The sequence below is a fragment of the Megalops cyprinoides genome, chromosome 15 (genome assembly GCF_013368585.1).
Source record: "Megalops cyprinoides isolate fMegCyp1 chromosome 15, fMegCyp1.pri, whole genome shotgun sequence".
NCBI lineage: Eukaryota > Metazoa > Chordata > Actinopteri > Elopiformes > Megalopidae > Megalops > Megalops cyprinoides.
The window spans coordinates 31137327-31163145 of NC_050597.1; the positions used below are offsets into that span (position 1 = coordinate 31137327).

Sequence of the window (25819 nt, forward strand, 5' to 3'; positions counted from 1 at the left end):
TGCAAATACTGAGCGATGCGACACGGCGACTATTAATGGGAGTGAAGGCAGCGTGATACGTGCCTACTTGTTTAGTTCTGTAACCTAGTAACCACAAGCCAGGAACGCCTATAAGCGACAAGGGTTTTTTTTGTCTCCCTCCTGTGTCGTCTACGGAGCCCCTAAAGGGTCAAGTGAAAAAAAAAATGGGCTCGTGGGCACGTTATTGACACTCTTAAGTAAATTGTTAGCACAATCTGCTTAAATGTGGCCACAACGTATAAAATGTGCGCACATTATATTTAATTGTGTGCACAATATTGGCAAAACGTGCACACAATCTACTTAAATGTGGCCACGATTTATAAAGTGTGCGCACATTATATTTAATTGTATGCACAATATTGGCAAAACGTGCACACAATCTACTTAAATGTGGCTATGATTTATAAAACGTGCGCACATTATATTTAATTGTGTGCACAATATTAGTAAAACGTGTGCACATTGTATAATACTGTGGGCACGATCTACTTAAACGTGGCCACGATTTATAAAAACGAGCATACATTGTTGTCTTGACACATGTAAACATGAGCACATTAAGAAATGAAATAGCGCATTTCCCCATAATTGATCTCTGAATCACTTTGAGTTGGATTTGATAAGGGTATAACCATGGTTTGGGCATGGCACAAAAGGAAATATTAAGAACTCTAGCCACCCAGCATGGCATAGTTATAAGTTTAAGCACACTGAAAAGAATGCTGAGGGCAAACCGTCTCCGCTGTCGTGAGTATGACGATATACGTCTTATCATCGAGTTTATTTTGAACGAACTCCAAGGTGCTGGGAGGTTACAGGTGTACCGCTGGATGCACTGTAAATGTATAGAGCGCGGTTTGCATGTTAGAAAAGAAGATGTGCACATCATTCTGAGTGAACTTGACCCTGAAAGCACCCAGTATCACTGCAATACTTTTCCCGTGGGCCTAATTTCATATGGCACATTGATTCATACAATAAACTCACGCCCTATGGAATATGCATAAATGGTTGCATAGACGGATATAGCAGAAAAATTATTTGTCTCAGGGCCGCCTTCACAAATAGTGATCCGCGTGTGATTGGAGGATTCTATGCAGAGGCTGTAGAGAAGGTAGAGGGCTATCCAAGACTCGTATGCACTGACATGGGAACCGAGAATGTGGTCTTGAGAGACATGCGGGTGTACTTGAGACAAAATGATGAAGACAGTAGGTCAGGGCAGTCAAGCTTTTTCACAGGGAGAAGCAGTGCCAACCAAAGAATAGAGAGTTGGTGGGGCGTGATGAGGAGAGAGGGACTTGAACACTGGATCCAGATGTTTGGCGAGCTGAAGGACGAAGGTCTATTCAGCGGGGACTACCTGGACAAGGCGTTGATCCAGCTGTGTTTTATGGGACCCGTTCAGGTGGGCCATGTACAGCAGCTTAAATACTATGTATACATTTGTTCCATTATGTTTACTTGGGATCCTCAATATCACTGTGTCTAATAGGCCTGACCTATGCGTTTTCTTTTTCAGGATGTGTTAAACAGCATCAGGAACATCTGGAACGCGCATCGCATCTGCCCCTCTACAAACACAAATGTACCCTCTGGCATTCCTGATGTGACGTACGTGGCATCACATTTGTGGGGAGATGACGATCTTCTCCTTCCTGTTAATGAGGATGATTTAACTGTATGTAAAGAAAATTGCACATTCTTGAGTGCAGTTCCATGTGATTCTGATATATTTGATTTCTGCGCGAATGTGATGTTGGAGAGGGAATTGGAGTTTGCCTCAAACTCTTCACAGGCACTGGAATTGTACATTACTTGGCGGGACATTGTTCGTCCACTACTAATTGAGTAGGGCTCTGTAAAGAAGCCTGACAGACTAACAGACATCCGTTTCGCCTGTGATTACAGTAATCCTGAAGAATATTAGGCTAGGATCTTAATCTATTTATTTTGAACACATTATGTAAGCCCCAATTTAAAAAGACAGTAGAAAATAAGTAAAGCACACATAAGATGACTTCTGCAAAAGCACAACATTGTTTATTGTTTAAATTGCATTGCTACAGTTCAACAACACAGTTTATCGTTTAAATTGCATTGCTTCAGTTCACCAAGTAACAATAAAGGGCATAATGTCAAAAAAAGTAAAAAAAAAACAGTTGGCTCTTAAACTAAAAAATCTGCCCAATGTGTAAAACACCACACACTGCACATGGTTGAGAGAAAAAAGAATATTTTGTGCATAATAAAATATGTGAACAAAACATTGTTTAAATTGCATTGCTTCAGTTCAACAACACTGTTTATGGTTTAAATTGCATTGCTTCAGTTCACCAAGTAATATTTTTTCAGCATAAATGAAGAATAAAGGGCATAATAAAAACGTTCAAAAATTGTTGGCTCTTAAACTAAAAAAATCTGCCCAATATGTAAAATCCTACACTGCACATGGTTGAGAAAAAAAGATCTTGTGCATAATACTTGTGCATAAAAAAAAGTATGTTTGCTAAATTAAAGCCTATTCATGTTTTATTTCACAACTGCTTGTTTTGACCACTTGTGTGAGATATTTAAACAAAAGAAGGTTGAAGCCAGTTAAATCCAGCAATGTTTACATAGTTGGTGGTTCATAAAGAAAAATATTTTTTTATACATTCATGCAGTTTTCTATAACAATATAAATAACCTGAGTTGTTTAGTATCAGAACAGCTTATCAAGTCCTCACCTTGAGGCAATGCAGTTTTTTCAAAAGCTAACCAAACTACATATTGAAATCTGTAAACTGACCATATCTAGACTGTAAGAGAATCTAAACTATATCCATTACCCATACAGAACTAGTCAGCACACTGTTGAAATCATTTCTGAGGTCTGGGTAATTGTAATATCCAACAGGCAATTTCAAAATGCATCCACACGTGTGAACTTGAGGCCTGCGCCGAAATTCAGATATGTCAATGAACTCAACTTTAATTGGATTCCCCACCAAATTTGATCTGGTGCAAAACCTCAGGAAGTTCTGTAAAGTCTGATGGTCAGCTTCAACAATGTGACGCTTCAGATGGCGAGCAACTGCATGCTGTACTGCTGTCATCTCGTCTGGGAATTGGATTGGATCTTTCACTGTCTTCGAAGTTGGGTTTTTCAGCTTTAACAGTTCATGCAGCCGTTCAACAGGGAGAGTGTGCACTAAGGTACCAACTATGGGGCGCCAGCATTCAATGATGTACATTGGTGCTTGGATTATGCACTTGTGACCCATCTGTGAGAGTAATGGGACTAGATTCTCTTCATTTGGAACCTGATGGCACTCATGCAAATCAAGGAGGTCAAGCAGAGTCTCCATTTCAACAGAATCAAAGTCATCTAAGGGACTGAGAAGAACCTGTCTCTCCTGCTCTGACACATACTGTAAGAATCCTTACTGCTGTTCCATACAGTACCTCTTCAAGGAATGGGGCTGCTAGCTGCACTGGAAAGTATCCAGCACGTTTCCATCCTAAAACCAGGACTCTCGCAACAGCCTGCCATTCTTCAATTTGAAAATCGTGCCTTACTTTGCATCGTGCCGTACTTTTGCATCACGCCCCAAGGTGCATCTTTCATAGAACTCCATCTTGAATTCAGTCATGCAGTCTCTAAACAACCCTACTCCTTCTCCCTCTTCAAGCTGACCATTAGGTAACCGCATCTTAATGTATATTTCTGATCCTAAAACATCTGGATCTTGGATTGCCTTAAGATCAGTAAGACAGTACCCTCTCTGTATGATTACTGTGACACTGGGCACACTGTCACTGTCTGTCTCTAATTCAGGAGAAGACTCTTGTCCACCAAGAGTCTGCTGAGGTTGCAGCATCCGAGAGCTCATGGGTGGTGATTCAGATGTTGTGGTTAGGTCAACAACAGATTCTCCTACTAATGAGTACACTGTATGAGATTGCACTGATTCACTGGCTGTTGTAGAGACATTGTGCATTTGGCCTATTCCTGTAACTATATTCTACCCCTGCAACTAATGGATGGCTAGTTAGAGGAGGTTCAGGGTCACTGACAGGCTGTGCTAATGGAGATGACTCAACAGGGGGAAAAGTCTGTAGAGGCACTGTGACTGGGGAAGCCTCCTTTTCTGCTAGTATGTACTGTCAACCAACTAACTACTTCAACTAACCCTGAGTTTCTCCTCCTCTGTAGCTGAAGCTGGCAAACTGAAGGCGGTGTGAGACATGGGATGTCCCTTTGTTGAAGACCCAGTTGATATCGAATCAGAAATACTTCGCAGAAATCTCCGTTGGGAGAGGGTGATCAGACCCCGCTTGGATGTTTATCTGTGATGATTATCCGTGTGAGCGTTACTGTTTTTCAGCACAATCGATCATTAATCTTAATCTTCTCAGCCCTCACATCGCTCATGTGACACACTGTGAACATGCAAATTCTTTGTGTTGCTCTCTGTTTTTATGCCAGTGGGAGTTTTCTATACAACATTGGTGACGCTGAGCATATTTCTAAAGCAACCGTCTGTCGGGCTGTCAGAAATGTGACTCTTGGATTGAAACGGTTACTATACACCTTTGTGGTGTTCCCAAGTCACAGCCCCACAAGACTCAAAGAAGAATTCCACAGAATTGCAGGTATCAGTCTAAGCAATAAGTAATTTATTTAGTATGAAGCTTTGAGACTTGAAGCACTAATCAGTTAATATGATATATTGTAGGGTTTCCAGGTGTGCTTGGCTGCATAGATGGCACTCATATTCCTATCACAGCTCCTTCAGTAAATGAAGGAGATTATGTGAATAGGAAGTCTTTCCACAGCATCAATGTGCACGTAGGCCTAAATAGTAGCCTTTTGCATTCTAAATGAAAGATAATTCACAATACGGCCACTGCGGCTAATTACTGTTCTGCACTGTGAAGATCATATGTGATGCAGCCCACATCATCAGCAACGTGGAAGCAAAGTGGCCTGGGTCTGTGCATGACTCGCAAATTTTTCGTGAGTGTACACTGAGCGCTAGATTTGCCCATGGTGAGTATATACATATAGCCATATCCTATTATAATCAATATTTTGTTTCCACCTATTGCAAGTGATAATTTAAACTGTATTCTCGTATTATCATAGGAGAGTTTGATGGTTAAATGCTCGGTGACAGGGTACCCCTGCCAGCCCTATTTGCTGACCTCTTACACTGATCTTGAGCCCGGCCCGCAGCAACGTTATAACTTGGCTCACTGCAGGACACGAGCCAGGGTGATGACCATTGGGATTCTCAAGGCCCGGTTCCAGTGCCTTCATCGGCTCAGGGTCACCCCGGAAAGGGCATGTGACATTATTGTGGCATGTGTGATTCTCCACAACATTGCCACAATTAGAGGAGAACAATGTCCCACTCAACCAGCAAATGATCCTGATATCGATCCTGACCACCCCGCTGATGCACGAGATGGAAGAGAATTGAGAGACACCTGCTACCATAATTTCTGATTGACCCATCACCTCCCCAGTGACAAATAAAGACAATATGCCTCTCTTTTTATGAAGTCTTCTTTATTTCCTGCAAGTACAAATGCAGTACAGCAGTTAATATCTGTTATGTTTTTCAAACAAGTAAAATCATCCACCTGTGGGCACCTCACCCACCTTTAACTGATGTTCCAGCAGTTGTATTTCCATTTTTGTCTTTTACATCTGCACCCTTATTGTTTCTCCAAGTACACCTTGTACAGCTGTTTCACAGGGAGCTATAGGAACACAAAAAATGACACTGAATCTCACAGTGCCAGGTCTATGTAAATATTGGATGTAGAACTGGCATTGGGCCATTTCACAAACTCATTCCTTTCAGTTGTCAATAAACATGCCCCAATCAAGAAGCGTAGAGTAAAAGATCTAGTCCATGGTTTACATCTGAACTATCACATATTTTTAAATCAAAGAACAAAGCCTGGGCTCTTGCTAGATGTACTGGGGACACATCTCACTGGCTCAATTTTAAGCAACTTGGAAGTAAGTGCACTTCCTCTGTGAGGAAAGCAAAATCTGATTATTATTTAAATTTAATTTCTAGTTTACATTTACATTTATTCATTTGGCAGATGCTTTTATCAAAAGCAACTTACATAGGTTACAGTTCTTTTATAATGTTATCCATTTATACAGCTGGATATTTACTGAGGCAATTATCAGTTAAGTACCTTGACCAAGGGTACAGCAGCAGTGGCCCAGCGGGGATCGAACCGGCAACCTTTCGGTTACGAGTCCTGCTCCTTAACTGCTATGCTACACTGCCACCCCAGTTCTTATACAAATCCAGCTAAATTTTGGAAGGCAGTGAATATTGCTATAAACCTATACCTATGCATATTAAATCAGATGACTGTCTGCTATCTGGGAATAAGGAGATTTGCTCAGTTTTCAACAAACATTTTGCTGCAGCTGGCCATCTTTTCAAGAACAAGCATAAAGGGCCCGCTCATATTAATGATGACCATATGCATTCGGAGTTTCATGCTCCTCAGTTTACCCTACATCCCCTTTCTTCTGGTGTAGTCTTTGATGCACTCCAAAAAATTGATCCCAGGAAGTCAACCGGAGAGGACAAATTAGATCCTTTCTTTCCATTAATCACAGAGCAATTAACTTATTTTAAACCTTTTTGTTTCTTCTGGTATAGTTCCTAGTGTATGGAAAATCTGTTTTTCCATTGTATAAGGGAGAAGATAGAAGTAATGTCAATAATTATCAACCTATTTCCAAACTTGTCAAAGTTGTCTGGCCAAAATCCTAGAATCTTTGGTAAATAATCAATTAAAGGAATTTCTTTCTAGGTACGCAGTCCTAAACCCGTACCAATGTGGTTTCAGGGCTGAGCATAGCACCATCACAGCTACTACTTTGGTTGTGAATGATACTGTGTCTGGCATAGATTTGCCAAAAACGAAAGGTCTGCCACGAGGCTCCATTTTGGGTCCAATTTTATTCTCTATCTGTATTATCTGTATGACATCGCTTCATCCTTAACTGACTGTCATGTCCACCTTTATGCGGATGACACTATTGTTTATTGTCTTGCTGACTCTGTTCAAGCAGCTGTTATGAACCTGCAAAATTCCTTTAATGCTCTGAAAGATGTGCTTATGGATCTAAAATTACTTTTGAATGCACATAAAACAAAGTTCATGTTGTTTTCTAGAGCCAGTAATATAGAAAATGGTAACCTACACATTTCCACTGTAGATGGTTCCAGAATTGAGAGTCGCAGAATATAAATATCTTGGCATCTGGCTAGAAGAAAAGCTTACATTTAAATATCATCTAGACATCATCTCAAAGTTTCTTCCTGTTATTAGGGAGTTTTTACTTGCCACTGTTGCCGTAGGCTTGCTCTCAGGGGGTCTCAGGCCTGGGAACAATGTTTATTGCAATATTGCATTCTTCTATTGTCTTTTGTTAATCATACTGTAAATTCTGTTGTGATTACTTTTCCATGATTGTTTTTATTTTGTTTTATTTTTATCTTATGTAATTCAGGTCTCTCTTGAAAATGAGATCTTTATTTCAATGGGATTTACCTGAATAAATAAAGGTTAATAATGTCATGGGCTAAAATTTACTGAGGTATGTTGTGCTGTGGAGGTGGATGGACCCTCTTCCTCATTGTAATTTCCAGCATCGCTCTGATAGAGGAAAAGAAGTGTTGTACCTAGGGCTGTGACGATAACCGCATCACCGTGGTCATGAGACGCCTACCGTGGGGTTGAGCTCATTACCGCATCACCGCAATTATTTATTTATTTTAGGGCTGTCAACGTTAACGCGTTAACGCTCGTTCGCGATCTGGAAACTCTTAACGCATTAATGTTTGAACGCAAATTAATCATATTATCAAGTCTGACCGCAACTTCCTTCCGTAATTCCAGCGCGGATATTTACCTGGGTGAATTACTGAAAGGCGTGGCAAACGCAGATGTGTTGAACGGCAAATTTTGTTTTAACCCTTTCGCATGTAATTTATTTGTTATGGTATGTAGCGCGTGTGTTACCTTATATGGTTCGTTATGTTTTCATTTGCGTTATTAAGTTTCTTATAGATTTCAGTTAGCATTTGCTATATTTTTAGAGTTAAATCACTGTTTCCTCAAAGCTAAAATTAGCTAGAATTTCTCCAATCTAGTGTTCTAATCGCACCAGTTTAAGCATATGCGCTAAACGGCTAATCACACCGGTGTGACCATACGCGCGAAAGGGTTAAAACGAAATTTGCCGTTCAGCACATCTGCGTTTGCCACGTAAAATAAAAAGACTGTAAAATAAAGAATGAGTACATTTCGATTTTTTTGCAGCACTTTATACAAGCAGTGATTGTTCATGCTGCTTCAGACGCCATTATTGTATAGCCTACAGAGTTATGTGGGGGGGGGGGGGGGGGGGCGGTTGCCGCGGTAAACTGCTAAATCGCAGTAATTTATTGCTTTAATACCGCGGGAAGAAAAAATCATTAGCGTCACAGCTATAGTTGTACCATAATAATACTTGACCTATCATCAACTGTTAGATGTTATTTTCAAGCTGTAAACCTCAATAGGCCACTCTGTATCTTCCCTCTCCGTGGCAGCTGACAAGGTTTCCTCATCGCCCTCCTGTAATGAAAATGAACCGATTATGACAAATCTGTGGAGTATTAAAAATACTTACATCTGCATGGAGGTCTGTTATGGCAGAAGGCTCCACCAGATGTAGAAGACCAAACAGTTAAATTATAACTTTACCCAGAAAAGTGCCCCACCTAATTTGACTTTTGTTTCTGCAACAATGTGCAGGCCACATCACGGTTTTTCAAATATATAACTCTAAGTCACCATGAAATAGATTATGATGTCTGAAGGACAACTAAGAATCTGGAAAAGTAACAGCAGTCAATTACAAAGAATTGTACCGCTACAAGAAAGTCTGTGTGCCAAGTTGTGTTTAGTATGGATGGGTGGGCGTCACTGAGCCCACACTGGCAAAGGGATGAATGTATATATATATCATTAATTTGAATGACTTACCTCTTATGCAGGCCCTTGTGTCCTGGGGGGTGGCTGGGTCAGATGAGTTTCCTCCAGGGATGCCTTCAGCAATTTGCTCATGTCACACTGCAGCGAGAATGAGGCAGAGGTGGTAGCTGTGACGTCACATTGTTCTGTTGCACATGTGTTCTCTTACATTGCATGGAGTACAATGTAAACGTACAGTTTCAGTGTCAACAACGTTAAGATGGCTTGGACAACGAGCCTTGAGTCTCTACCATCATTCACAATGACTGATGTTGAGAAGTGGGCTGAAAAAGGGAATCATATCCCAAGATCAGTATTACTGAAAGGTTACAGCAACTTGATAGAGGGCTACATCACTGATATAGAAGGTAAGTAAACAATCAGTACGCTAGCTTAGCAAACGTCAAAATACTGGTAGCGTGAAGAGCTAATTTCAGTCGTAGCCTAATATATACTTCTCACGAAAGTGAAGACATGAAATATGATGTAAACCTATGTTTTATGTAACGTTACACTGTGTTTTAATGTATTCAGTGCTCATCCTTGTCATCTTCATCATGTTTATACACATAAAAATGCGTAGATGTCAGATGATGATTACCTCTGGTGGCGCTGAATTATCCTTCTGGTTTTTGGGTGACAAAAAAAAAAAAAAAGTCGGCACACTCCCACTCTTAAGTTTCTTTAAACCGGTGAGCGACCTGACTCTACAGTCATCAGTAAAGTGTTTGGAGCACACTCTTGTGTTGTCCGTAATCTGAGATGAGAGATGTATTATCAGTATTAGCACGTAAAATAGTTCACTTTTATTTATCAATTTACTTGCAAAGGTAACTTTCCATGTTAGCTAACGTTATGACTAAGTTTGCTGCACTTGATGGTGCTTCAGCATCTATCGACCCCACACATTAGCCAACACTGAAAGTTAACGCTAGCTTATCTCGTTGCATTACTTCATAGTTAATGGTCCAACATTACACCTTATTTTGACAATCCACTGCCGTCTTTAGTAAGAATGGCAGCCTGGCACACAGCAGTAAGCCATGGCTTGTCAATCACTCGCTTCACTCACTGCAACTTTCCGACGAACTTCCTTGTTCCTACAACCTCAGCCTCGTTTTTGCGCATAAAATATTCAATATTTTTCAATAGCTACTTACATATATGACATAACCACTGAATGCTGTTTAATTAGGTAGGGTAGGCAAAACAACATCACACTTGCCTGTAATGATATTATACCTTACCTGTTTGAACTATATTTTTGTATTTCATCTTCAGTTGCTGCCAAGTACATTTTGTGCCTGTTGAGTTGCACCTGCATATATATATTTAACATGCGCACGCGCACGCGCACGCGCACACGCACACACACACGCACACACACACACGTAAAATAAAATCGTCTAATAAGTGGAACACTCGGAAAAAAACTTTTCTTTTTTTCCAATTATTACTCACGCATTGACTCGGTCAGCAATTTTCTGCCACACCAGCTCATGTTCTTTTGCTGCTGCTACTGTATTGCTTTTTTTTTTTCTACATGTATGCTCATATTCTGTATACGCATTCATTAGCATTTCTAACTCCACTGGGGAGAACTAGGAGGATCGAGTCCTTTTTTCTCCCTTTGCCATGCTGATTCATGTTATCTGAGTTCCACTGATGAGGGCTTTTTATCTCCTTGTGCACGTGCTTTACTCAGGGTTAACTTAACTCAGAGTTGATTGGACTAAATGTTATCATCTGTTCTGAAACTGAAAACTCTGGGTTTGACAGCTCAGAGTTAGTCAACCCAGAGTTCAGGTTTGAACTCAGACCTGCTTTCTGAAACACCCCCCTGGTCTCAAGTGAACTTCCTGCAACATCTGCCACTGGAGATGAGCTCAGAGGGGTTTGGGGATTGATTTCTTCCTCTACCTCTACATCCCTTAACTTAGTGCAGAGATACAGTCGTAGTATTCAAACTCGACTTAGGCTGTACAGTTGCTCAACAGTGTTTGAACCCTCTACTACTTCAATCTGTGAGGACTGAATTTCAGAATGATAACATAAGAGTTTTTTGTTCTTTGATGCTCCGTCTGGAAAAAAAATATTTTCTGCCATGACCCTTATTTCTTCCACTGTTCAGTTTTTAGCAATGGTCATATGTCTGGTTCCTCCACCTTTAATCGCCTTAACCTGCTTGTACTGTTGTTTAAAATCAAAGTCCATCCATCCCAATTCAATTCTCCTCTCTCTTCTTTCTGCAGGAAGTGCACTTGTTGTAGTTGCTAGTCTCTGGCGTAGCTGAGTCAGTATATGGTCTCTCCTTGAACTACTGGCTGTGCTGGTTCTCCTACAAAAGGCCACTGTAGCTATTTGGTCTCCTGATTTAGGAATGGTCTTTGCCAAGTCACCATCACTCATCAGTGGTATCACGGATGGATCAATCTATGAGAAATAAGTTAACATGGAAGAAAAAAGTTATTTAATATAAACTAATAAATCACAGCTTCATATGCTAGTTTATCATTTTATCAACACAACAGCTGACTGGACTTTAAACACAATAACCTCTAATGTTTTTTCCAACATGTATAAGCTAAACTATGATCTGAAGAATCGGTCTGCCTTATAGCCTACGAACATACAGACCACTTAGGCCTATTGTTTTTAAAATAAATTAGACAAAGTCATCAAGAATAGTCTAGGCTATAGGACACAGCATAAAACATGTTCATTAATTTCACTAGGCCTATCTGACATGCCGCATGGCGAAAAACAGTTGTGCACTTTCACATTTCACTGGACCACCTTTAGAGGTGGCATTTGTGTTTTAACAATCAGTGTGTTCGTCTTCAGGTGGCCGCTTACAGCGCTGGCTCAAAGCAGTGCATGCTGGGCTTCACACAATGCAAAGGCTACGTGAAGACGAACACACCGAATGTTTAACTTCTGACTTATTGATCAAGGGAAACTAGTTTTCCTTTCCCCTCAAACCTTACAGCTTTAAGGTTATCAAACTTGGTCTGCTGGACTGCTGATAAAACGTGGGAACCAAATCATTCAAAAGAACAGACATTTTGATTAAAATGAGAGCAAGATTTTGTAAAATGAGAGCACAATTTTATAAAACAAGCGCACATTTTAGGAAAACGTCCTCTTGATACAAACAGCTAAGATAAATCCAGCTCTGACTCTGCTGGCTAGCGTAGCCCACCGCTTTGAAAGCAGTCCATGCTTTTAAAATGGGCTATAGCCTAGGTCTAGCCTACAGTGACATGTTTAACGTTAGCACTTATATTAACCTATAAAATTGCAAACAAATTCTAACTGGCTACTTCTAAACTGTCAACCAGTAGCCCACCTGTGGAACCATGACTAAGTTAAATGTTCTTGCATCTCGTTCCATACTTTTTCATTTTCAAGTTTCTGAATAAACTCCTCGCCGACACCCCTATCCTTTAAGTCCCTCAGGCTATCTGTTGTCGGCTCCATGGCTGGCGTGTTGGCAGGTGTGCCCTGCTACAAAGAGTAGGAGTCTGCCATCAACTGTCACGTCTAATGGTGAGAAAACGCATAAAATAACTTATCAGCACTTTCCTTACTGTTAAACTATCCTGCAAAAGCATAAATTCTGATTACCTAAAGATGAACTCGTAGCCCACATCTCTCGGTTATGGGTAACACACCAGGACAGGAAGAAGTTGCGCGAGAGAAAGGTCAGAAAATGTCGAAAATCGACCAAACGTGAGAACGAAATACATACTTCAAGAGCTCAATTTAAGCCTAAAACTGGGTCACGATTTAATTCGAAGGGTCGACAAAGAAGAACGTGCTCACATATTGTAACACTCAGAAAAAATATCACCAACGTTGACCTCTCCCGGGCTCCGTAGTCGTCCGTGTGAAAGTTAAGAGTTTCAGCAGAAGTAACGTTAATCCTTTAAAAGTGAGCTCGCGCTACTGTCTATATTTTAAAATAACCGTTAGCTAGCATAGTTAGCTTAACTTCAGGCCACCCTTACCTGGAAAGTTATTGACACATAGGACAGAAACGTAAAGATAACTCTTAATGTTATCAAGTTAACGTTAAATGAGACAGTACTCACCTTAATCCTTTGGGTAATTGCATGAATTAACGTTACTGGTAAAACCTAAATTATCTACACTATATATTACAACTATCTAAACTTACTTAACTATCGATATCTATAAAACTAACGTTAACTGTCAAACTATCTAAACACTAAATACTACACTAGCAATAAACTAACTACCTAATAATAACACACAAACAAGAAAAATCTAAATATTGTCGCGTCGTGACCGTTGCACTGAGAGTCAAGAAGCGGCGAGAGTTCCAAAAAAAGGAGTAGTCGTTTATTCTCTATAATTTAACAACTAGAAATGGGTATCGGGAGGTGTCGCTAACTTTGCCAAAACACAAAACGTCTCTCTCCCCATAGCTCCAACCGGAACGGCTACAACCCCCCCCCCCCCCCCCCCCCCAAAAAAAAAACGCTCTCTCCCTCTCCTCAATCAACCAATGACCTACCAAATTTTCTAATTATTCCCGCCCTGACACCTCCCCCCAATCAATGGCTAATTTCCCATGCAACAAATGTGACTGACACACACACGGGGGAATGACACACATGCACAGACAGGGACGGTGACACAGACATCTGCGTGCGTGTGTGGGGGGGTTAACCACGGTGCTACAATATGTACAATATTTAATCTAATCTATTCAATTAATCAAAAGTTCAAATCCAGGTTGTCTCTCGTCTGTCTCTCCCTGAAAACCACCAACGTCTGCATAGAATGACGGATATCCAATATGGCGTCAGATTTATATAAAAAGCCGCGAGCGCAGAAAATATTCTCGCGCAAAAAGCACTGACTACGCGCGAGAGATTTTCTGCTTGGCGAGCGCTGGTAGGCATACGCGCTCGCGCGGGTTAACTGCTCTCGAAGTTGAGCTCTGCTCGCGCGAATCGACCTGAGTTTTGACAATTTGGGGGCGGAAACCAAGGGAGGCACTGGCCCTCTTATGATTGGTCACTTTCAACGCAATCACACCCACACCAGAGCCATGTGGAGAGAGAGTTGCGTCAACGTCAACGGAAGTCCGAAATGCTTGATCGTCACGTAATTCACGTAGACTTCAGATAGTTCCAGGAAGTTCTTGGCGGGCAATTTGAATGCGTAAATACAGAGACAGAACTGCGATTTTTTTTTGGTAATTAGTAGTCAATAAATGCATTGACTTACAATATTTATATAGCACACCGACATGTGTATGTAGTTACATCAATATGTTGGTATATATATTGTAATATATTGCTGGGTTGTTAGACGAAGCCATCTATCAGTATCACTTACATAAATCTTCAGGTGTCGCCGCCATTGTTCTGTCCGCTGTGTCTTAAACTCCGAACTTGTTGTCAGGACTCAGTTGTTTGAAATTTCAGATGTGGGCTAAAGACACACCTCTTCAGACTCTACCTGGACTGACACCCTTGCCATTTGACCTTGTAAATCTAAGATTCTTGGCTCGTACTTGTAGCACTATCTCTTACGTTGTATCTGTAGCACGTTTTGCCTAGGTAGTATAGCAGCACTTTATTGTCCCAGTGACTGTATTTGATATATGTAACCTCAGATCAGATTAGTTCTGTCTCGCTACACTGACCTTGCACTCAGCTTCAGCACTATCTGCATTGTATGACCTGTACACATCTTGTCCTTCTTCCTGTGGTTTGCCTACTATTCGCACTTTTGTACGTCGCTTTGTATAAAAGCGTCTGCTAAATTAATAAATGTAAATGTAAAATAACAAGCCTCTGGCCAAACACTGTCTGCCTGTCGTTCAGTTAATAGGCCTAGTGATGTGCAGTTCGTGAACGAACGAATCTTTGAGGCGAACTGAGTGTACTGAATCCCTAGTCTAAAAGATTCGTTCCTTCCTCTTTGCAAACATGCGCACTGATTAGCTGGCATAGCAGCTACAACTCAGAGCCATGTAGATGTACATCACTCTGCTATAACTCTCCCTCCAGTGGATATTAGATATGCGGTCTGTCCACAAAGCAGCCTATCACAAAACTGTATCAGCAGTACGTTCGTGATGACAACTAGCCAATGGCTGAAATGCTAAAACTCTGGAAGCACCTCCCACTGGCTATCTCGGCACAGCTGACGATGTGGGACAATGCAAAAGATCCGGTTCGTTCCGGTACTATGCTGACATGTTCCTCAGTTCACCAGTTCGTTCGGACTCCAAAGATTCATTGACTATGAAGACCTGATGACTACGTGTTGCCAGAATCACTAGTTCTCAGTATAGCAGGCTTGGGCTACATCCGCCATATTGACTGTGACGATGCAAAAAGAATCAGAGCGCTTCCGAGACATTATAGGAATTAAAAACAATATTAAATATTATTTTGCTCATCTACCTGCAATATCATTTTATATTTATATTTTTAGCAGTAGCATATTTTAGGTGCGCACAATGTATCGCAGTTCTTGTTTATCACAACTGCAATTTTACGTAGGCTACGATGTATTTAATGTTAATGTAGCAGAGCTGAAGTGATTAGCTCGTGTGAGTCCTGCGTAAAGCCTTAGGTAGCGGGTAGCAGGTAACAATTTGCCTTTAGCTCAACTGGCAACGACGCTGGCTTTAAGGGGTTGGCAGCGAGCAGTAAGAACCTCGGTTCGAAACCCGCTCGCTCGCCGACCCACGTAACATCATATTAAAAAACACAACGCAAGAGACCACCCGTTACATTAAGTAAAGCAGTTCAGTAGTAGTGTAGTAGTACAGTACAGTAGTACAGTTCAGTAAACTATAGTGGTTTTGTGGATATTTTAATTATGATGCTTATACTACATAATATATTGTAGCGGTAGATAGCGACTGCTGCTAAGGAAGTGTGTTCCCATGATTCTTTTTGTTTTTGTCATTAGCTTTTCTTTATGATTAATGTTCTTCCTTTAAGACTTTGTTATGTAGGCTATGTTACTGTGTTACACAGTTATGTTAGATCGCGCGTGTGTGTGTGGGACACCCCATATATTTGTTCGGTGCGTTTAATGAACTACCGTACGTGTGACAGATAGCGGGGGCAGTGACATGCCTTCACCGTCACATTGTAACTTGAGCGGTGATTACAAGTATATTAAAATATCCGGGCTTGGTTTGTTCAAAACTTGTAAAACGAGTCCTCAGTGCATTTTTTAGTTTTAGTAAACGACATGTACTTAAGCTCTACACGTTAAAATGTGGGGTTATTACTTTCCTAAAGAGGAAGTATACTTTGCGGCTGTATGATTGTTTGAATAGCATAGTGCAGTTTCACGTAATGAATATTACGATTTAATTTTTAATTTCATTGACATTTGGTTTCACACGTGCTGTTTTGCCGCAGAGCAGGTTAATAATGGAAATGATGTTTGGAACAATGTAGAGTAACTTTTAAAATGCAATAAAACTATTTACAGATTCGTGTATGCCGCCCGACCGGATATGGAAATGAACGAATCAGTGAGTCACAAATTCGAATCATTTTATTGAACTGAACGAAAGGAATTGAATCACTAAAAAGAATCGTTTTGAACGCCACTATCAGTTAACGGAAGCTGTCAATCAAGGTTCAAGGAGGTCGTGTGGCTGTGATTGTGTTGAAAGTGAACAATCATAAGAGGGCCAGTGCCTCCCTTGGTTTCCGCCCCCAAATTGTCAAAACTCAGGTCGATTCGCGCGAGCAGAACTCAACTTCGAGAGCAGTTAACACGCGCGAGCGCGTATGCCTTCCAGCGCTCACCAAGCAGAAAATCTCTCGCGCGTAGTCAGTGCTTTGTGCGCGAGGATGTTTTCTGCCCTCGCGACTTTTGACATGAATCTGACGCCATATATCCAGGGCTATATGTAGTGAACGCTGCCTGGTTAACTAGCACGAGACGGTTCGATGTGCCATCTCCCGCAGTTGTCACCAAGTGCCAGCTAGATGATGATTCTGTTGTAGCCTCCTTGTCACGGGAGTCGGATCTTTGTTTACATTGTTAGTCTTAGCAAATTGCTGTTATTATTTAACTACATTGTCGTTGGGGGTAACAACATTTGATGATTCCATGACATACTAACTTGTAATGGGATGTAAAGGATAAACATTATTTTAATAGTTTTCTTACCTTGTTCTCATCAGAGATTGTGAAGCTTGCCTGCTGAAGATCAGGAGAGCAAGCAGTGGAAATTCATAGCTGAGTGTGGCCTGGGCTGTGGAGGCCAAGATCTGTCTACTGCCAGCTGTGCTGTTTCAATGAGGTACTGTCTTGGGTCACTGTAACAGCCCGACTTATATTACAGAACTACATGATAGTTTCTCAGAAGTTACAAGTAAACATAGCATGCAGTACAACAGAAAGCTTCCTCTGAGCTGACTTTGTGGTTGGCTTGAAGCAGGACTCCCTAGTGTCAGCAGAGGAAAGGACTTCAAGCAAACTTTTCTATCCTAGACAATGCCAACCCACTGCACAATGCATTTGTGAAGCTGAGCAGTACGTTCATGTGTAGGCTGCTGTCACTGAGCTGCCCATTAGCCCAGTAGAAAGATATAGATTCCTTTGTCATATGGCTCTTCACCCTGTTGGGGGGGGGGGGGGGTGTCGGAGTATTGAACTTGATGCTCCCCTGCTTTAAGTTTTAACTTCATACTGTTTACATACTGGTCACTTTTATTTTTATTGCACTACAGCTACATGCATGTTGCCTGTTTGCACTCATACACAGCTCTCAGTGTGAAATAGATTGTTGTCCCCCTGTTGTGGATTGTTTTTGTTTTCATACCGTTTTCATACTGTTGTGTACTGTTTTTTTCCATGTCACAATAAGCTATATCTAAATGAGTGTACTGTGCTTATATGTGTCATATTTTCTAGTTTATTACTTTGCTTTTATATTGATTCAAACTTGTGCTAATTTTCACTTATGCATGCGGACTGTGATTCATTTATTAGGGGCCAAGCACCGAAGGTGCTAGGCACCTATTGTAAGTGTTAGAATTTTTCACTATTATACTTTCTCCTCTGGGAGTCTATGGCAGCCCATAGAACCCCTTGGTGGATTTTTATGAAATTTGGCACATTGATAGAGGACGGTGAAAATTATCCAGGCATGAAATTTGGGGTCAATCCATCCAACTCTGTAGTGCCACCAACAGGACAAACTTCAAGGTACATTTTTGCTTATAACTTTTGAACCGTTTGTCCTACGGTTGTGATCTTTTTCCCCTGAATCCTTGGATCATGGCAATTCGAATGCACCCATTGGCATTAAAGTCCGCCATATTGGATTTTCCACCATTTTGAATTTTTCAAAAAACGTACTTTGCGAACTAGTCCTAGACAGTTGATCCTATCACCACCAAATTTGGTCCGTATCATCTAGAGGGGTCTGACCAAAAGTTAATCAAAGAATTTTGCTTGGGCAAACGATGTGGCCATGGTTGTCCAATGAAATTCCATGGTGAAGACACCAAAACAGGAAGTGAGCCATATATCAGCAATGCTTGGTTGGAGTCACGCCAAAATTGGTATACTTTATTGGCAGGGGGAATATTTGGTACCCACCAATTTTCATGAAGTTTGGCCACATGGGGGCGCTATACTAGAAAAACAAAGAAAAAAAAATCAAACGCCTATCCCTTTGGATCCAAAGCAGATCTTTCAACCAAATTTCTTGTGCATCAACACAGTAAAGGACCCTAGCTGGGAAAGCATGAAACCTATGTGTCGACCATTTTGTTTTTCGGCCATGTTGGTATTATTCTTTTTTCAATGGTTTTCTATGGCAGGCCATAGAAGCCCTAGGTGGATGTTGGTGGAATCTGGCACCCTCATAGAGCACAGTCCAAGGTATCCAGGCACCAAATTTGGAGTCAATCCATCAATCCCTGTAGTGCCACCAACAGGCCAAATTTCAGAGTACATTTTTGCTTATAACTTTTGAACCATTTATCCTAGAGTTGTGATCCTTAATTCTCCTGAATCCCTAGGTCATGATGAATTGAATAGACTCATCCACTGTAATAGATTTTCGGAAAAAAATCTTATTTTCAATTTTTCAAAAAAACCTACTTTTGCGAACTAGTCCTAGCCCGTTGATCCTATCACCACCAAATTTGGTACGACAGAAAAGCAGATATTTCAACCAAATTTCTTGTTCTTCATCAAAGTTAAGGATCTTGTCTGGGAACTTATGAAACCTCCACATCTGCCATTTTGTGTTTCATCCATCTTTCATTTTGTCAAAACACATTTAACCACCTCTTCCTAGAGTTAAGGCACAATGAGGTTTTGTGTATTACTTCTTTGGGCCTAACAATCAATGATGCGCATTTGGATTTTTTTTTCAGACCTATGTAGATCAGCCCATTAACACATTGCATTTGCTTAAATTGCTGCTTCGAATCATATTGAATGATTTACAGTTAAATATAATTTATTGTAAGATGAGATCAACCATCTTAACCATCGTTGTTACAGTGTAGAAGGACGAAAGAAACAACTGTTACAATCGTCCTGACAATGACTCCTAACAGATAAACCTGACTTGCTTCTAAACTGAAAAACTCTGACATGGCAAACTTCAGGATGTGTTAAAGTACTAAGTCAAATTGTCATGACTATGACACATGAAACAATAGACACAACTTGTCATTCCAAAAAAAAAAAAAAAAAAAAACGCTTGAGTGAATTTACTTTCCGTGATCGAAAACAGCGTCTCGGTAATAACTCTGCAATAACACCCGGCTCTCCCCCATTTATTAAGTCAGCATCTATGGCAAAATGGACCAAACGTTTTGCGTGTGTCTGTATCTACCTTTTGAAGAAATAAATCAAAACAGTAGCTGGTTAGGTCATATCCACTAAGTTTAAAGAAAGACCTGACGCACTTAGCTAACTAGATAGCTAAACACTCACTACAGACTACCTAGCATCCTAAGTCTAAATAGGTTAATTAACTTGAATCTTTCCTCGTAGCTTTTATATTTCATGCCAGGAACTAATTTAGTTGCCCTTGAACTTTTTCAAGAGCCTCAATATCTTTCTTATAGTGCGGTGCCCAGAACTGCACACAATATTCCAAGTGGGGTCTGACTAAAGCATTGTATAATTTCAATATAACCTCTTTATATTTATAATCAATACTTTTGGCTATATATCCCAACATCCTGTTGGCCTTTTTTACTGCTACAGCACACTGCCTGGATCCTGTTGTTCTGCCCTCTGATTTACGTTAGTAAAGGTTAAAGCACATTGCTTGTGGCACTTAATCATAATTCATGCTTAAATGTAAAATACTGAAATACTGTCCAGATAGACACACAGTATCACATTGATTTTCATTTAACTCATTATGTACTTTTATTTTGATACGTTGCGAGAGATACATTACTGTGTAATATGGGATAGGGAACCCCAGTAGCAAACAAGTTGCTTGAAGCACAGAAGTCACGCATGTTTTCTTCCGTACCTTATTCTTTTCTTACGCCCACGAAAGCAATGGCTGCAAGTTTTTTGGTTTTTAATATCTTAGTTAACATATTTTTGTAACCTAGATTTACTGTTTATGCACGGTGTTAGTTCGTTGATGTGCAGATTGACATTACAGTAGCCTAATTCATTCTGGTTTCGCAGTGAATTTACGATAACGTTGCATGCTAATGAGGATCAGCATTGTTATCATAAACCATAACTCCATCCTTATTTTTTATACCTCTTATCTCATCTTTAGCTCTCCTTTTATGACTGTAGTATTGAAAAAAGCATTTAGAGTTGCTCTTTGCATCTAGTGCAATCTGTCTTTCAAAATGCCTTTTAGTTTCCCTTATTTTTTCTTCACTTGAGCTCGCATATCACTGTATTCAATCTTATTACTCTCTGAGCAGTCTAACTTGCATTTTCTAAATAATTTCCTTTTTTGTTTCAAACTGTTCCGTAACGACTTACTCATCCACTGTGGATGCTTCTTTTTCAGCTTCCCTTTTCTCACTTGCGGAATGAATTTACGCTGTACCTCCATTTCTTTCACAGTTTCGCCACCTAGAAGAGGTACCCAGTTTATTTTCCTTGTATAGTCACACATCTTAATAAAGTCAGCTTGTCTAAAGTTGAAAACTCTAGCATTGAAGAATGCAGACTTAACTTGCCAAAAAAACTTCAAATGTAACTGCACGATGGTCACTTGTTCCGAGTGGCTCGCTTACCTCAGTACTGCAAATTCTATCAGGATTATTACACAGAACCAGATCTAGAATTGTGTTCTCTCTTGTAGGTTGAGTAACAGACTGTATCAAAAAGCAGTCATTTACAACATCTAAAAACTCTTCCTCACATTCACCTTGACCTGACACAGCTTCCCAATTAATTGAAGGGTAATTGAAGTCCCCCATTACTATTGTCTCACCCTCTTGACATGCTAGGTTAATATTATCAAAGAGCATACTGTTAACACTGCTGTCTGAGGCAGGTGGCCTATAACATACTCTGATATTCAGACCCTTTACATTTTCCCCCAATATTTTAATCCATATGTCTTCTCTAACACCAAGGGGCTCCGTTCCTGGAATTTCCTGAATAGGAAGGTTATCCTTTACATAGAGAGCTACGCCCCCTCCCCTTCTATTGGTCTTCTATCTATCTTTTCTTAGCAGCTTGTATCCCTCTATGTTATACTCATCCCCATCCCCTGCACCAAGCAACAATTATCTCCACAAAGTAACAAGCTTAATCGTACCACGTCAAGCTCTGCTTTTCTCTGGTGGGGTGAAAATGGCAATGTTTGTAATTTACATATAGGGTATACATTTAGAAATTTTCCACCACAGAAGTCCGACCCATACCATACATAATCACATCAAGGAAACTGCAATGGCTTCAACCATTTACCAGGCATGTATCTATAGGCCCATGTATTAAGACAAGCAAACACACAAATCTGAATTTGATCAGTTTTGTAATTTTGACTGATAGGAATACATGTGTAACAGATTATCATTCCCTGTGTCCTCGGCAGCCTCTCGCTCCTCCTATGATTTTCTCCCAATGTGTGATGTTTGATGTCACAAATTCTGCCATGGCTGATAGAGAAAACCCAATGGCAGATCGTGCAGTTGGCCTTGTACACATTCTCTCTCATGCATTCCAGCCATTGGTAGTCATTTTCCCATTCCCTTCTGTATTTTTGTAATCTTCTCCTTTTTTGCTGGCAGACTATGCCTGGAGGTTGCCATTTTATAAATCTTGTGCTGTGTCGCTGACAGCGCTTCTCATTGGCTGTGACTCATGACCAATGAGAAACGAATTCTCTGCTTGGGTAGTGGAACATGACAGACAGGCTGAGGGAGAGCAGCAGGGTTTCCTTCTATCATACAAATCGACCTGTCTTAATAGTCTAACCTCTCTCCCATAGATTTGCACTGAATTGATTCTCAAAAATACAGAACAAAGCGTGTCCCGTATCAGTTCAATACGGAACACGTCTTTTAGTTTCCAATTATGGAATGATTCTGTATTTTACAGGATGGTTGGCAACCCTAACCGCAAGCCAAGGTATTGACTTCTGATCTTACATACCGTTTGCTAGCTAGCTAGCAGCTTAACGTTAGTTAGCTAACTAACTAGTGTTAAGTGTGTTACGACCCCATCTAGGGTGAGGTGTAAAATATAAAATACATAAAATAAAACGAGTGGACACTCCCCTTTCCTGTCACCAGTCCAAAACACACCGTAAATAAAGCCAGGGTTTTTATTAAACACAAAACATCAGGGCCAAGAAACAGAAAAAAGGCACCACCCCCTACTATCCGCTGGCTAAATAACAAAAAGATAACACAAAGAAAGTATTTACAACTATTTTCAAATTTGATGGAGTGCACACACACATACAGACATGCATAACCAGCTAGCACTCTTGCAGTTCACTGACAGTCATTCACAAAAGGGGAAGCACCTATATCCTAAGATTTCCTCCTTTTAAATTCTCCCGCTCATTCCTCACCCAAACGCAGCGGGGCGCCAATCTGCAGAGGAAAAAAAGAAAGAAAATGGAGGACGGAACAAAGCGAGAGAGAGAGAGCAGACGCATAAACTCCAGGGACGTAACACCCCCACACACAAAATAAAACATCCCAATGAGAGGTGTTTGTCCGAGGAGACCATAGTGCACACACACGAGCAACCCAATAAACTTATGCCCTAGATAGGGCATCTGCCACGACATTGTCTGATCCCTTTTTATTATGTATTTCCAGGGGAAACGACTGCGCCAGCAACGCCCATCACATTAAGCGCTGGTTTGAATTGCTCATCCGACTTAAAAATACAAGAGGGCTGTGATCTGTATACACCATTGTAGGAAGAGAGCCGGGCCCGAGATACACCTCAAAGTATTGGAGAGACAGCAGTAGAGCTAACGTCTCTGTCTCAATTGTGCTGTAATTGAGCTGGTGTTTGGTGAACTTTTTGGAATAAAAACTGATGGGATGATCAATGCTTTTGGAGTCCTCTTGCAGCAGTACAACGCCAGCTCTGGTAGCACTTGTGTCTATCTCAAAAGGCAGTGCAAAGTCGGGAGCAGCAAGCACCGGGGTACTGCAAAGCAGGGTTTTCATGGACTCAAACACACGCTGGCTCTCCACTGACCATACAAACTCTCTATCCTTATGGAGTAGGTCAGTGTATGGCAAGACAATAGTGGAGAAGTTTCGGCAAAAGGCGCGGTAATAGCCAGCCATGCCGAGGAATCGCCGTAACTCCCGTTGAGAAGTAGGCACCAGGAAATTTGCGATGCCCACAACTTTGGCCTTCACAGGACGCACCTCGTCCTGACCCACCTGTTTCCCCAAGTAGGTAACAGTAGCCTTCCCAAATTCACACCTGGCCAGGTTAAGAGTGAGAGACGCATCTCGTAACTGACCAAATACAAGCGATAGACATTTCAGATGCTCAGCCCAGGTGGACGTGTACACTACAACGTCGTCCAGATAGGCTTCGCAGATGGGAACATCACCAAGCGCTATATTCACGAGCATTTCGTAGACCGAATGGCAAGACCGTGTACTGCAGGAAACAGTCCAGGGTCACAAAAGCAGAGATCTCCGAAGCACGGGGAGTTAACGGCACTTGCCAGTAACCTTTTAACGGGTCTAGCTTGGTTACAAACCGAGAAGAACCAACCTTATCTATACATACAAACGTATGGAGATACGAGGTAGAGGGAAAGTCGGGTTTGCTAACTGCAGTTACCCTCCGGTAATCCGTGCAGAAACGGACTGTGCTGCCAGGCTTCGGCACCAGAATACAAGGCGAACTCCAGGAACTAGCACTGGGGATGGCAAAACCATTATGGACCTCCTTCTGCATTAGGCCCTTTTTAGCAGGGTTCACACGATAAGCATGTTGCTTGATTAAGATTAGCATTCGCGATGAATAGGCTATAGGCTACTACTAAAAAAATAATTTTTATTTAACGACTTTGAGTGAAAGCTTTTTTGATGAAAACTCGATTCACAATGTCACATTCTAATATAACATACGCTACTATAATATGAGTCAAACGTATGCCAGTCTTGCAACTACCAGACCCCGTTGCACACAACAGACATGAACATACAAACAGCCAAGACATAGTTAAACAGGTCGAAAAGGCTGTCGAGCACAGCGGACAAGAACATATCCACATACGCACAATATTTTAACAGCACAAATACATTACATTACATTACATTATTTAAACCTCTGGCTCTGTGACAGGGCGCAGACATCGGGCGCACACGCACACAGCAGACAAGAACACACTAATAGCCTACGCACAGTTAAATAGGTCCATAAGCACATTGCGTACAGCGGACAAGAACATATCAGGTTGCGAAAAACCGGGGGTCTCGGGGGTTGAAACTTGATTCACACTTGAGACCCCCTGAAAGCCTCAACAACAAAATGTTGGGGGTCTCTGGAAAATTCTTGTCACTTGCAACCGTCACTAAAAATGTGTTTTCAACCTTAAAGCCCAACAGATGCAGCCTGCGTCCAAATTCACATCCCTTTTTCTCGGTTGAATTGCTGAAGAAGTATTCATCGCTAACGATGCTAGTTGTTTGTCTATGCCACGAAGCGTTGGCCAGAAAAACAATTTCGAATTTACATCAAATTTAATCATAATTACAATCTGCATACAGCTCTGCGTCAATCTCCACATCCATTACTCTTGTTTGAATTACTCATTACTCACAACTCGTCATTGGATAGATATGGAACACATGTCACAAGAAAGAGCGGAACTGGAGCTTTGTAATGATGCTAGTCACATATTTGTACATACCGAAGTAATTACGTTATGAAGACAGATCAAACTTCTGCAAAGTAGTATCTTTACTAATTTCTTCAACCATTTTCACACTCCTGCTTCTCAGATGAATAAGTCAGGGAGTCCCTATCGCTGTATATCAAAATAAACAGCAGAACTCACCCTTTCCGATGATACTAGTTGTTTCTCTGTGTGACAAAGCGAGTAATCCGCTTTTGAAATCACAGCAAATTTCTGAATTATTTACCTATTTATTTACTACTGCGCACTACCACTGCGTACAATATTTTAACTGCTCCAAAAGCCCAATTTGCACATCACACAACAACATAGCCAAATACATTTTGCAGTAAAAGTATCTTTGCCGGTTTTTGTGCCATTGTGATA

General features: G+C 40.9%; 1 long non-coding RNA gene across 1 annotated transcript; it reads left to right on the forward strand.

Annotated features, from left to right (window-relative positions):
* Window positions 1-4177: 4177 nt before the first annotated feature.
* On the forward strand, window positions 4178-5532 carry LOC118789626. The gene is made up of 3 exons (XR_005005465.1): window positions 4178-4373; window positions 4496-4662; window positions 5156-5532. It is a non-coding gene; the product is annotated as an uncharacterized LOC118789626 (long non-coding RNA).
* Window positions 5533-25819: the final 20287 nt, after the last annotated feature.